The following is a 15,181-nucleotide window of genomic DNA, read 5'->3' as shown; positions in this document are numbered from 1 at the left end:
CCATCCATGTGAAAAACATGTAGATAATAGATACAGATTAGACTAATAGAGACATTATTAGACAATAATAGTATACTATATTTATTTATAATACATTTTTTATATATGCAATATTATTCAATAATGCAGCAATTAATTATGCAGCAGCCTGAGCCTCAGTCAGCTCAGCATACTACGTTAAGTAAATAAGGCAAGTATTTAATTGTTACCCCTTATTGTGTAATAAATGTGATTGTGTACCCCTTATTGATTTGCTCTTACCTATTGGCAAGTAGTAGGCAGTTGAGGCAATAGGCAGGCATGGCAATGGCAATTATGGCATGGCATTGGCAAAATGTACAACGTTTTGGTAACTATTAACTAAACAAACAGTTAGTTAGTCTAATTCTCACCATAGGTCTCCTCCTCTGTCTCCCACAAAATAAAAATGAGCCCGCCGTGTAGCTGTAGTATACCGCCGTGTACCATCATCAATCTCAGGCAACAAACTCCTGCTTTGCTGCTTTGCTCCTACTGCGTAACTTCGGCACTTCAAGAGACCGCCCATGAGCGCCCATGTTGCTTTATTGGGTGACGTGACGTCAGTGACGTCAAAACGATGTACCGCGCACTTTCGCGCACTTTCTTTTACGTTTCCTGGAGGCTGGTCACGTGGGTAACGTTAATCGATTATCGCGTCTCAGCGCATCGATGCAGAATCGTTTCATGCCGCATCGCGATGCATCGTCAAAACGATTATTTTTGACAGGCCTAGCAGGAAGGCCCATGAGCTGAAATTCATGGCAGCATGCTATATTCACTTAAAGTGTAGAGACTGTATTTAGTAATCATCAGGACATGGGCCTATTAGGTTGACACAGATAACTGCATCACTGGGCTAAGGATAACACACTACAGCTACACAGAGAGAGGCATGTAGCAACATATGCATCGGTTCCCTAAGAAAATGTTAAACACGTCACAGCAGGAATAGATTTGAAAGAAGCATTATATGTGTCATGTGCCATCTTCCCCATCCTCCACATACCTGGCGATATTAAGGGGACTATCTAAGGACCTACACTTCATGTGAATTATAGCTTCTCCCTTATACATCCAATCAGACTCTTAAACCTGGGAACATTCCTTACACTTATTTAAGAATTCCAGAGAGGTGCTGATCTCCCTAGACAGGTTTAAAGCTGAAGGTCAGACAACTGTGTGCAGCCTGCTCCTAGCTTGATTCTTTGGGCCCTGGAATATTGTATACATTTTTTGTAGGCAAAGGGAAGTCAAAATGGCGGTCAGGAAAAATACCAAACTGACCTCACTAAACAAACAATCCACACCTAATCTCTTCTTTAAGCCACAGAAGGGAGAAAAATTATCTGACACACAATCACAACATTCAGAGGAGGAGGGGGAAGTGGATGAAAGATCCAAAGAGAAAACGAGTGATTCTAGCCCAGTCACTAAAGCAGATCTGAAGCAGTTGGTCTCTAAGAAGGACATTAACGAAAATTTTGAAAAGCTGTTAGAAAAAATGGAGAGCCTTCAAAATTCTGTAACTAGCAGCTTAGCAGAATTGAAGCAGGAAGTGGTGGATTTGGGTTCACGAGTAAATTCTTTAGAAGAAAGTGGAGATTCCATGGTAGAGGGTTTGAATGCAGTAACGGACACGGTCACTTCTCAACAAAAGGAAATTGAAGATATATATGATAAGCTGGAGGACCTAGAGAATCGCAGCCGAAGATCCAATTTAAGATTAAAGGGAGTTCCGGAATCAATAGGTCCCAAAGAATTAAACCCATACCTTCTCAGTCTTTTTCAAAGTATCACTGCCTCAGAGGGAGAGGATAAGTTCCAGATGGAGAGGGCACATAGGGCCTTACGCCCCAAACCCAAGGGGGAAGACCCTCCCAGGGATGTTATTATAAAGATGCTGCGCTTCCAAGAAAAGGAGGAAATCCTCGCTGCGGCGAGGAAAAATCCTACGTTTAAACATCAAGGGAATATCATACAGTTTTTTCAGGATCTTTGTCTGAGGACCCTGCAGAGAAGAAGTTCACTCCGGCCTTTCACCTCTTTACTGAGGAAAAACCAAGTCCCATATCGGTGGGGCTTTTCCTTCTCTCTGCATATAACATGGGAAAATAGATCATTCTTCATTAAAGAACCCCACGAGATCCCGGAGGCATGTCGGAGGCTGAGAATGGACCCTCCAGCTTTAATGCTACAGGAGGCAACTCCAGATCAAAGCCTACAAGGGGGAAAGCCACGCCAAAAGCAATGGTCCAAGATACCAGAGAAGAAGCGGAAAACTTGAACTACCTTCAAACTACTGAGAACTTCTACAATCGGAAAGATTGAGTGTTTTCTGGGACATAAGCTGTGAAATGCAGCGGTCTTATGCCTTATCAGTTCCAGCACACAGATCTATATAACGAGGGATAGATAAGTATAATCCTGTTATGCTGTTTGTGTTTGCTTTGTTATCTTACTTTCAGGAGACTCTGGGACATAAGCTGTGAAATGCAGCGGACTTATGCCTTATCAGTTCCAGCCCACAGATCTATATAACGAGGGATAGATAAGTATAATCCTGTTATGCTGTTGGTGTTTGCTTTGTTGTCTTACTTTCAGGAGACTTAACATGAGGCTTTTAGAAACATAAGACGGGGAATGAGACTAGTGGAAAGGATGTGTTTTTTTTTTTTTTTTCTCTCTTTTTCTCCTTACAGGGTGCATCCAAAGACACTTCAATACAATGGTTGTTATTGTTTGTAATGTTCATAAGACCCGAGAGATTTCTTTACAGGAATTTAGATCTAATACTTACAAACAGTGATACAGTTTCAGATGTGTCTGTAGGTGAGAACTTAGGATCCAGTGATCATCAATCTGTTTGGTTTAGTATTCATGTTCAGGAACTGTACACCCAGACTAAAACAAAAGTTTTAGACTTTAGGACGGCAGATTTTTCATTAATGGGAGAATACCTAAAAAACTATTTAAAGGGGAAAAATCTTATTACAGGGGTTCAAGAACAGTGGGAATTTGTGAAAGGTGCCATTTTAGATGCAACCGCACACTGTATTAGACATGTCTGTAAAAGTAAAAGAAAGCGGAAACCAATTTGGTTTTCCAAAGAAGTAGCACATGCTGTAAAGACAAAAAAGATAGCTTATAAAAATTACAGACACACACAAGCAGATGATGATATGAAAATATGGAGACTCCAACAAAAAAAGACTAAGCAGTTAATTAGGAAGGTTAAAGCTGATGCAGAAGAGAAGATAGCACAGTCAGTAAAACATGGGGACAAAACATTCTTTAGATATATCAGTGAAAGAAGAAAAAATAAGGTAGGAATAGTAAAATTGAAATCAGTTGATGGTAGAATAATAGAAGGAGATAAGCAGATTGCAGACTGTCTCAATGATTACTTCTGTTCTGTTTTCACTAAAGATTGTGAAGATACAATGTCTACATTAAGGGATACTATGCAAAATAGAAACAAGCTTAACAGTAATCTTTTTACAGAGGATGAGGTTTTGTTAGCATTATCAAAAATAAATGTTACAAAGGCAGTGGGTCCTGATAATATTCATCCAAGGGTTTTAAAAGAACTTCGTTCAGTGCTAACTGTCCCATTAACTGATCTGTTTAATCAGTCACTATTAACAGGAGCTGTCCCAGATGATTGGAGAATAGCAAATGTAATACCTCTTCATAAAAAGGGCAGTAGAGAAGAATCTGGCAACTACAGGCCAGTTAGTTTAACTTCAGTAGTAGGGAAATTAATGGAAAGCCTCTTAAAGGAAAGAATTATGACTTACATAAAGACAAACAATTTAGAGGACCAAAATCAGCATGGTTTTACTTCAGGGAGATCATGTCAGACTAATCTAATTGACTTCTTTGATTATGTAACAAAAGTATTAGACAAGGGAGGAGCAGTTGATGTAGCATATCTAGATTTCAGCAAAGCATTTGACACCGTCCCACACAATAAACTTATTCACAAACTAGATCTCCTTGGTCTAGATTCAAAAATTGTGAACTGGGTGGAATGCTGGCTTAAGGACAGAAAACAAAGTGTCTTAGTAAATGGAGTTCATTCAGCAGAGGGGGCTGTTACTAGTGGTGTTCCTCAGGGGTCAGTTCTGGGGCCTGTTTTGTTTAACATATTTATCTGCGATATCAGCAAAGGGCTACAGGGGAAAGTATGTCTCTTTGCAGATGATACAAAAATTTGCAACAGAGTGGATGTTCCAGGGGGGGTAGACAAAATGAGAAGTGATATACAACAATTGGAGGATTGGACAAACGACTGGGATCTAAAGTTTAACACAGCAAAGTGTAAAATAATGCATTTAGGGAAGAAAAATCCAAATGTTAATTACAGACTCAATGACACTTTACTGACTGTTACAGACGAGGAACAGGACTTGGGAATTATTATTTCAGATGATTTAAAACTTAGTAAACAATGTAGTAAGGCAGCGAGTAAGGCTAGCAGAATGCTTGGATGTATTGGTAGAGGTATTTGCAGCAGAAATAGTAAGGTTCTTATGCCACTTTATAGATCATTAGTTAGGCCTCATCTTGAGTATTGTGTGCAGTTCTGGAGGCCATATCTTCAGAAGGATATTAACAAACTTGAATCTGTGCAAAGGAGGGCTACCAAAATGGTACATGGTCTAAAAAATAAAACTTACCAGGATAGGCTCAATGACCTAAATATGTATAGCTTAGAGGAGAGAAGGGAAAGAGGTGATATGATAGCAACTTTCAAGTACATTAAAGGGTTTAGTAAAACTGAGGCTGTGGGTATTTTACATAAAATGGAAAATTCAAGAACAAGGGGTCATGAGCTCAAGCTAAAGGGTAGTAGATTCAGGAGTAATTTGAGGAAGCACTTCTTTACAGAAAGAGTGATTGATTTATGGAATAAACTTCCTCAAGAGGTAGTAGCAACAAACACTGTGGGGGACTTTAAAAATGCATGGGACAAGCATAGGGCTATCCTACGAACTAGATAAGTTTATACTGTTAGGTAAGGTGGGGCAGACTTGCTGGGCCTATGGCTCTTATCTGCCGTCAATATCTATGTTTCTATGTTTCTATGTTAATAGTCCAGAGGTGGTTTCTCATTGTTGTCATCATTGACGTTTTTGTTATAACGGTTACAGATTTCTTATTCTGCTCTACTTCCTTTTTCAAGCTTGTTTACTCCATAAACATGTGATAGAGGTATTGCCACGATAAGTAAGAGATATAAATAACTGCACTAGGGGAAAAACATGTTCTGGACTTTGGATAGGAGTATCAAAGGTTACGGTTATATGTTTTATGTTTATTGTTTTTTAACAGTTTTTTTTTCAAACCAGGTGTTTCCTTACAGGGAGGTAGGTAGCAAAAAAGGGGGGTGCCGAGGAGTAGGGGCGACACCAGTTACAAAGGTTATAGAGGAGAGAAAGGTCTATCAGGGCACTTGCAAACTACTTGAGTTATGGCACATAGCGAAGCAAGGGAGAGGCACACCGTGTTACATAAATGACCCATAAGATAAGACTTATATCACATAACGTTAGGGGCCTGAACTCAGACACTAAGAGACGCACTGCACTCACCCATTACCTAAAGGAAAAGGCAAGTATCATATTCCTCCAAGAGACACATTTCATATCACAGACAGTCCCTAAATATTGGTCACATCAGTTCCCCCATCACTTCCATTCCACAACGGATTCAAAAAAAAGAGGGGTCTCAATTTTGCTACATAAATCCTTAGACTTTATACTTGACAGTGAAATTAAAGACAAAGAAGGCAGGTTTGTGATAGTTAGAGGCACAATTCAGAATACTAGTGTTACGCTCTGTAATATATACGCACCGAATGAAACGCAGAATGCCTTTTTCGTGACAATTTCGCAACTCCTAACCCAATGGTCCCAAGATAGAATTATCCTAGCGGGGGATTTTAATGTAGTTATGGCTCCATTTTCAGGGGGAGACTCCGGGGGATTAACAAGTAAACAGCATCGACATAACTCTATTGTCAAATCAATTAGGGATTCATTGGGGACACACAACCTTATCGACTCTTGGGAGGCGGTGGGCAATTCTAAACATGACTACACTTACTTCTCACCAGCACATAATTCCTACTCAACATTGGACTATATCTATGTGAGCCAAATTTTGACCCCTAATCTAGTTTCAGCCACCACACAACCATGTGTATGGTCGGATCACTCACTAGTGCTCTTGGGTCTATCGGGCATACTGAATTTCTTACGCCCCAGGACGTGGACATATAACCCAACACTACTTAAGAGACCTGAAATATATGAGAGGGTACAAGTAGCAATGAGGGAATACTGGCAGTTAAATGTAGGATCTACATGTAACCCACTGATGACATGGGCTGCACATAAAGCGGTCCTACGGGGCCTACTAATTAAGGAAAAATCATTAGCGACGAGACACTCTGCACAGTTAGTTAGGACACTTCAGAATGAGGTTGAAACACTTGAGATAGAACACAGACGTACCCTCTCTAGGGGGGTATATAAATCCCTCCAGTCCAAGAGACAGGAGTTATCCAAGATCTTAAATGAGTCCTCGTTCCGAGCGGCAATGAGACTGAGAGCACACTATTATGTGTATGCCAATAAGCCGGATAAATATCTTGCATATAAATTAAGGGAAAAAATTAAATCATTTGCTATACCCTCTATTCATAGACTCAATGGGACCCCCACTTCCAACCCTCAAGAAATAACTGAAACTTTTGCTCAGTTTTATGAAAACCTATATGATGGGAAAAAGGTGCTCCCGGGGGATCTTGGTCGGCAGACAGAGGAGTTTCTTAATCAGGCTAAGTTACCGTCCATTCAGGAGACAGATCTGGCAAACCTCAATGCAGACATCTCAGCTATAGAAATATTATCAGTAATTAAAGACCTTAAGTCAGGCAAAGCGGCGGGCCCAGATGGCCTTACAGGGGAATATTACAAATTATTTAAGAAAGAGCTGCTGCCCCACCTATTAGCCTTTTGTAACGGAATACTGGCGGGAGGGGAGTTACCTAAAGACATGTTACAAGCTAAGATAGTGGTAATACCCAAGGAGGGGAAAAATCTGAAATATTGTAGTAATTATAGGCCTATATCCCTAATCAACACGGATCTTAAGATCTTCACCAAGATTATGGCAAATAGACTTAAATTATTCCTACCCTCACTGATACATAAGGACCAAGTAGGGTTTATTAAAGATAGAGAAGCCCCCGACAATGTCAGGAGAATTCTAACCCTGGTTGACTACCTATCACAGACCAAGACGCCATCCATACTCCTTTCACTTGACGCAGAAAAGGCGTTTGATAGGGTGGATTGGAAGTTTATGTTTAGGGTATTAGATAAAATGGGCTTCAAGGGGGCCTTTATAAAAGCACTTACAACTATATATTCCAGACCGACGGCAGTAGTGGGGGCAGCAGGTTACAACTCAAGGCTAATAGATATTTTAAATGGGACTCGTCAGGGGTGCCCACTCTCTCCGCTATTATTTGCCATTAGCATTGAACCACTGGCGGCTTTTATTAGGCAATCAATGGATATAAGGGGGGTGGAGATAACCGGGGAAGAATATAAATTGACACTATTTGCTGACGATGTGTTGCTGACTTTAACCAGACCATTGGTGTCTCTGACTAACTTGTATAGTGTTCTGGGGAGTTTTTCAGAAATTTCTGGGTATAAGATCAACCTTGATAAATGCGAGGCTTTGCCAATCTGCCTTCCGTCACATACAAGAAAAATGGCTGAACTGAATTTCAACCTAATATGGGTAAAGAGCCATATCACCTATTTGGGGATTAAATTAAACAGTACTTTTTCAGATTTATACAGATTAAACTATTTGCCCATATATAAAACCATCAGGAGGGACCTAAACAATTGGAAAAAAGGTAGATTTTCGAGGTACGGGAGACTTTCAGCTATTAAAATGAACGTTCTCCCCAGATTGCTGTACCTCTTTAGGGCTCTGCCGATCGGGGTTCCCCTGGTGGACTTAAACACTCTACAAACTGATCTATCTCGCTTTCTGAGAGCGGATGGGAAAGCTAGGATTGCTTCACAAATACTGAAACAACATAGACAGATGGGGGGAGTGGGGGTTCCAAACCTGGTGGATTACTACCAAGCAGCTAGGCTATCACAATCTATCATACTTGAGAAAAATTTACAAGAGCTCTCTTGGCCTAAAATTGAAGCAGATATAGCGGGATGTGAGTGTCCGCCCGATCTGCTGTGGGATCCAACTCTGAAACTGAAATCACTCACTTATAAATCACCTATAACAATGGAAACTATTCACAATTGGCATAAGATCACCAAACAATTGGGATTGATTACCCCACATTCCATATTTCTTCCATTGAAATTCTTATTGCCCTTGGACCTTAGAAAGGTGGTGGGGAAGTGGGAAAATAAAGGTTTGTACAGGGTGGCAGATTTTTTAGACAAAACCACGATTCTCACCTTCAATCAGATCAGAGACAAAATCCAACCATACACTTTACATTGGTTTCTTTACTTACAGATAACCTCAGCTATAACTAAGTATGCCCTTAATAGAAGAAACCAACCCCCGTCCTCTCTAGAAAGAATATGCAGCACACAGACTAGAGGGAAACATATGATTTCACAGTTATACTCACTGTTACAAGAACGGAAAATTACCCTCAAATCTACCCTTATGGAAAGATGGGAGAATGATACAGGGGAAACAAGGGAAAGGGGAGTGTGGGAGAAAATTCTATTTGAAACTAGTAAGGGAATGATCAGTGCAGATATGAGGGAAAACTGCTTGAAGGTAGCCTTTAGGTGGTATCTTACACCGGAGCGGACAGCCCATATTCCCCCCCTTAGCACTGCAGCATGTTATAGAGGCTGTGGGGCACGAGGGTCCTATAGACACATGTGGTGGGACTGCCCAAAAGTACGCCCATTATGGACGAGACTCTCGAAATTACTCAGTGACACACTAGACGAGAACATTGATTTAACTATAACTCAAGGTCTTTTGAATGAACGGATAAGAAGGTTAAACTCAGCGTCCAACACCTTTATTAAAACTCTGTGTACATGCTTACGTATCTGTATTGCTAGACATTGGAAGGTGGGTGCGCCGAACTGGTCAGAAGTACTGGATAAGATAAAAGATACCTATTTAATGTCAGAATTAGCGGCTTGGTCTCAAGGGACTACTGATCATTTTCAGAAGGTTTGGTTTTATTGGATTCTAGGGGGGAACTCATAACCTACTATTACCCAGGAAGAAGAAGAGAAGGGGGAGGTGACTTGAAAGGATGGGGATAAGAGGAACAGGCGGAGATCCATATCTTTAGTTATCTAAACTCCAGAGCTCGACAGATAAAATTGGTATTTTGCCGAGAGTTGACTGCTAGACTTATTAGAAGCTAAATTGAATTAGAGGAAACACCTGGTTTGGGGGGAGGGGGGTAGGGGGGGAAAGTTCATTGACTTATAATGTTTAGCTTAATTTGTTAAATGTTAAATTAACAGATATAGAAGCTATATTTGCATGGTCTGTGCACCTTACACAACGTTCTTTTGTTATACGTGCAGAATGCTATGTGTATGTTTCTTTGAGATACATAAGTGCTCTGTAACTCATCTCTGTTTGATATGCACGACTTGTACTTTAATCATATTATAACCAATAAAAAGTATTTCAACTAATATAAGGAATTATGGAGCTTGTTCCACAAAACATGCAGTATATATCTCCCATTGATTGTATATGTATGATTGTTGTCATAGTGTCAGACCTCATAACTTTTAGCACTGAATATCTTTTATTGTTTTTGTTATGTGTTGGACTTATCATTTTAAAATTCACTTAGCAGAATTATTGCAATATCACTATAATTATTATTTTTATTTTTTTTAAACTGCTGTTGGTGACATCACTGGCACTCAGATTATGCATGAATGAAAGATGCAGCCTACTACAATATCTGTCATGTTCCCTACATTATAGAAGCTAGCACACAAGCAATTAGGTTTCAAAAAGCTTTATATAAAAATAAGCAAATTAATTTTTCTTTTTGATTGGAAACTCTATTAACCTTGAAAAAAACTTTAATGATACACTGTATATTAATGGAGTTCCTGAAGCTGTACAACCATATATAAAATATATTAAGCTTATCACATAAACACCTAATACGTGATAAAATCACAGTGGAGGGGGCGCAGAATGGTGTACAATTCAGATGGTAGTTATTGATAACCCTTAAAGACAATTTAAAACTTAAACAAACTAATGTTATCTTATGAGGTGAAAAATATATCAATATAAGGTTATATAAATCCCTTTTGGAGTATACAGGAAAGAAAATGTCTCTTTTTACAAATAAGTTGATAGCTGAGCGGCGGCTGCCTCCTCTCAACCGGATGATCCAGGCAAGAACTAGGAGAAATAAAAAACAGAGGGGCGCCTCATGTCTGGTATAGTCTGATTGAAGACATAAGAAAAAGCAACAGAATAGCCAAATGAGTACGCACATACTCCACGAGCACACTCATGTGCTGGTAGGGGCAGGCTGTAGATTTAGATGGGTGTGACAGCTCACCCGTTCAAGGATACTTCCAATACTGTAGTTATACTCCCAAAGCACACCAATGTGCTGGTAGATACAGGCTGCAGATTCAGGCAGGTGTGGCAGCTCACCCAAACAAACGATCTTTTGGTATTGATGCAGTGAAAACAAAGGCAGGTTTAATGCTTCTCAGTAGCTGTGCACTTAGTAGTGATAGCAGGCAGACAGTAGGAAATGAGATCCACTCCAAAAGTAAAAATTTGCAAATATTTATTAAAAACAAAAATTTAAAAACAACACCAGGGTTGTTATACAAAGTGGATTACAGGGTCACCCAGTTGGCCCCAATGATTACAACGCGTTTCTCGGTTGGCAAACCGTTTCATGTAGAATAGATACAATCCCTTTAGTAAGCATCTCTTTCATTGGAATACCAGGCAAATGTGTCAGCCTTATCCTGACATAGCTTCAGTCAAGGCCAAGGTATCCAACTTTAGTGTTGAGGGCTTTAATTATGTCAAAGCTGTTTAGAAATCCAGTTTTAGCATAAGTGCGTCCATTACCTATTTTAATGTGTGTTTAGGCATGTACTCATTTACTGTCTGGCCTCTAAATAACTGTGCATACCATTTTTCAAACTCTAACTGTATCCTTTTTAAAAAAAAAAAAAAAAAATAGAAAATGAACCATTAAATATTGCTCCTCGTTTTAAATAAAGGGACAATAAAGTCAAAATTAAACTTCCAGATAGAACATGTGATATTAAAGGGACAGTCTACTCCAAAATTGTTATTGTTTAAAAACGTAGATAAGAACTTTACAATTATGTCTTGAGAAAAATTACTTTAAGTTTGAGAAGGATTTCTAGCTGCAGGTCTCGGGGACTGCTATGGGGTCAAACATAGCACCTACATATGCCAACCTCAACATGTCCTGGTATGAACATTATGTTATGAGACCCCAGGACATGATAGAGGTTATTTATTACACAAGGTACATAGATGATATATTTCTCATCTGGCGAGGGACCACTGAAAGCCTAATTTCTTGGGTTGGTATGTTGAACAATCTAGCATCACCAATCAACTTTAAGATTGAATATGATATTAATATGATCCATTTTTTGGATCTTAATATCTTGATGATGAAGGGCTATGTAAGTTTGGTACTTCTTTCTATACTAAACCCACAGACCGCAACTCCCTGTTAGAAGCCCATAGCTATCACCCTATGCACCAAAAAAGGGGTATTGTGGCCTCTCAACTCACTCGGGTTTTGCGCAATAATACTGAGGCATTAACTAGAGAGACACAACTTGAGGAAATGTCCAAAAGACTTATGGCACGTGGTTATGACAGTGAGATGGTAACTGAAGTCAAAGGCGAAGTGACCAAAAAATTCAATGATAAAACTGTGGCTAAAAAAGACAGTATTGTTGGTGATGAACACATCAATTTTATCACCACTTTTGATACAATGCATCAGCGAGTTAACTGTGCCATTAGAAAACATTGGGATCTGATCAGCACGGACAAATCCTTACCATTCCAACAGAAACAACATCCAAGGATTGTTTATCGTCATGCCAGGAACCTGCGTGACCTACTTGTTAAGACCGACCCTGTGAGTTGTTATGAAAGACAGACCTGGTTGAAATCCAATAAGAAAGGTTATTTTAAATGTGGGGATTGTGTCACATGCGATAGTATGTTAAAAGGCGACACATTCCAGCACCCACACACCAACAAACATTACAAAATCAACCAAAGATTATCTTGCACAAGTACATATGTAATCTATATTCTGATTTGCCCATGCTCCCTTGTGTATGTAGGTAAGACGGTCATCACCTTCCGGGAAAGAATGGCGAACCATCGCTGTGAGATCAGGGAAGCTCTTTCAAAAGGGGACTCTGATCACCCAGTCGCCCGCCACTTTGCCCGCTGCAGGCATAGTGTCTCGAGTTTAAGAACTATGCTCATTGATCAGGTGCCACCACTGACAAGAGGAGGCAATAGGGGCAATCGGTTACTAAGATTGGAAACCAGATGGATCAATACACTTGATACTATAACACCAAAAGGGTTGAATACCATCATGGATTTTGGGCCATTCTACACAGGAACTTAAGTTATGCCTTATTCATGGATACCGTTTATGCTTTGATCCATGTCACTGTCTATATAAAAAGACTTTAACATTTAGATGTCTAAGTCCTCAGATATCAAGGCTTCTACCATATTCTTTGATGTATGAATGGTTATTAGGGGTATATGTATACATTGACACAAAAGAATGAGTGTTTCTTATAATGTTGTCATCTTCCTTGTTATTAACAATGGAAGTCACATAGTTAATATTGCACCCTTGCTCTCATTCATACATATATAGCTGTCCTCCAAAAGGCTAAATGTTAAATAATGTATATATATTTTAAGGTTTTTAAATTTGCATGCTATGTTATCTCCGTGCAGTGTCTTACTCTATTTTGTGTTTAAGGTATTTCCTGTCACGCACTCTGTGATGATATGATGCAAACATCACTTTAATAGTTGTTTATTTACTTTGTTCTGACAGGAGACTGATATCTCTTTCTATTGGTGGGATCTCACTGACAGTTCTCCCCTACGTTCCTCTACGAGTACACGTCTAGGCGTGACACACGCTGATGACGTCACTGCCCTCCGAGACTGCACACGGGCCGCAAATGCGGCTCAGCGTTCTATGGAGACTACATGCATGGCTATTTAAGGTAATGTTCCCGAAATGTTATGCTTTTTAATATAACTTATTAAATGTTATGTTTTATACTTTTTTCAGCGAGTGCCTTTTTTTACTATTTTCAACATTGGATATATTCTTGAAAGAGCACCCTGAAGGCTGACATTGGATTATGGAGTGCCTATTCTATTGACTGTGATATATATATTTTTTTTTATTTTTTTTTAAAACACGGAAGGTGACTGCACTCTCAGACTGGACTGGGAACACATCCCATGACCCTGCAACATGCTCAGCCCTGGGTGCTATAGCACTCTCAGGAATAGGGCCCATAGGGAAAATGACAAAATAAATTAATACAACACACAGTCCAGCACTCGCTTACAAGCTCTCAGTTAAGATTAAAAGCAAAACTGGAAGAGTTAGTTACCGCATCTGGCCAAATGGGACAAGGGTATATTGACAACATTTTTTTAATCTGGAGAGGTACACTTGAGGATTTACAACACACCATTGACGTGATGAATATGAATAGGATGAATTTAAAATTCACTTATGAATACAGCAGAAATAAGATCAACTTTCTAGACCTGCAACTAGAGATTGTAGATGGGAAAATATAGACATCGACCTTCTTTAAAGGGACAGTCAAGTCCAAAAAAAACTTTCATGATTTAAATAGGGCATGCAATTTTAAACAACTTCCCAATTTACTTTTATCACCAATTTTGCTTTGTTCTCTTGGTATTCTTAGTTGAAAGCTAAAACTAGGAGGTTGATATGCTAATTTCTTAGACCTTGAAGACTGGCTCTAATCTGAATACATTTTGACCACTAGAGGGCATTAGTTCACATGTTTCATATAGATAACATTGAGCTCATGCACGTAAAGTGACCTAGGACTGAGCACTGATTGGCTAAACTGCATGTCTGTCAAAAGAACTGAAATAAGGGGGCAGTCAGCAGAAGCTTAGATACAAGATAATCACAGAGGTAAAAAGTATATTAATATAACTGTGTTGGTTGTGCAAAACTGGGGAATGGGTAATAAAGGGATTATCTTTCTTTTTAAACAACAAAAATTCTGATGTTGACTGTCCCTTTAAGGAGGTCGATTGTAATAATTACATCCACAACTTAAGCTGTCATCACGCTACCTGGAAAGCTAATATTCCAAAAGGCCAATTACTAAGGGTGAAGAAAAATTGCTCCAACCCTGCAAGATGGGAGGAACAAGCCAGTATACCTAAAACAAAGATTCCTAGAGCGAGGATACAAAGAGGAAACCCTAGAGGATAAGATTGAAGAGGTTAGGAAGGTTGACTGCAGATATCTCATAAAATATAAGAATAAACAGGTCAGACAGTGCGAAGATGACACTATCATTGTCCCAATGATCACTGAATATTGTGCGAATAAACATATTATAGAAAAAATATTTAAGCGACATTGGCCATTACTAAAAGAAGATGACACAATTGGAGATAAATTGACTCTCCATCCGCAATTTATATACAGGAAATCCAATGAACTAAGAAATATGTTAGCCCCAAGTATTCCAAAACAAGCAAGACAAAATATGACAAACTGCTATGGCAAAGATATTAAAGGATTCTACCCCTGTCCAAGCTGTAAGGCGTGTAAAAATGGCTGGAAAATGTACCATTTTTCTTCACAACATAATAAAGAAAAACACAAAATCCATAATCTGATAAAATGCCACGACAGAGGTGTCGTCTATTTAATCCAGTGTTCATGTGGTTTACAGTATGTGGGAAAGACCTCTAGGATTCTGAGAGACAGAATCAGAGAGCATATATTGTGCACTGAAAAAAAGAA

The 15,181-nt window shown here is 39.2% G+C and overlaps 1 protein-coding gene across 5 annotated transcripts in view; it reads right to left on the bottom strand.

Annotated features, from left to right (window-relative positions):
- The window catches only part of UCKL1 (uridine-cytidine kinase 1 like 1), a 306,712-nt gene that overhangs the window by 244,648 nt on the left and 46,883 nt on the right, over nt 1-15,181 (bottom strand). The gene's annotated exons all lie outside the window — the stretch shown is intronic.

The sequence above is a fragment of the Bombina bombina genome, chromosome 1 (assembly GCF_027579735.1).
Source record: "Bombina bombina isolate aBomBom1 chromosome 1, aBomBom1.pri, whole genome shotgun sequence".
NCBI lineage: Eukaryota > Metazoa > Chordata > Amphibia > Anura > Bombinatoridae > Bombina > Bombina bombina.
This window is presented reverse-complemented; position numbering and strand designations above follow the sequence as displayed.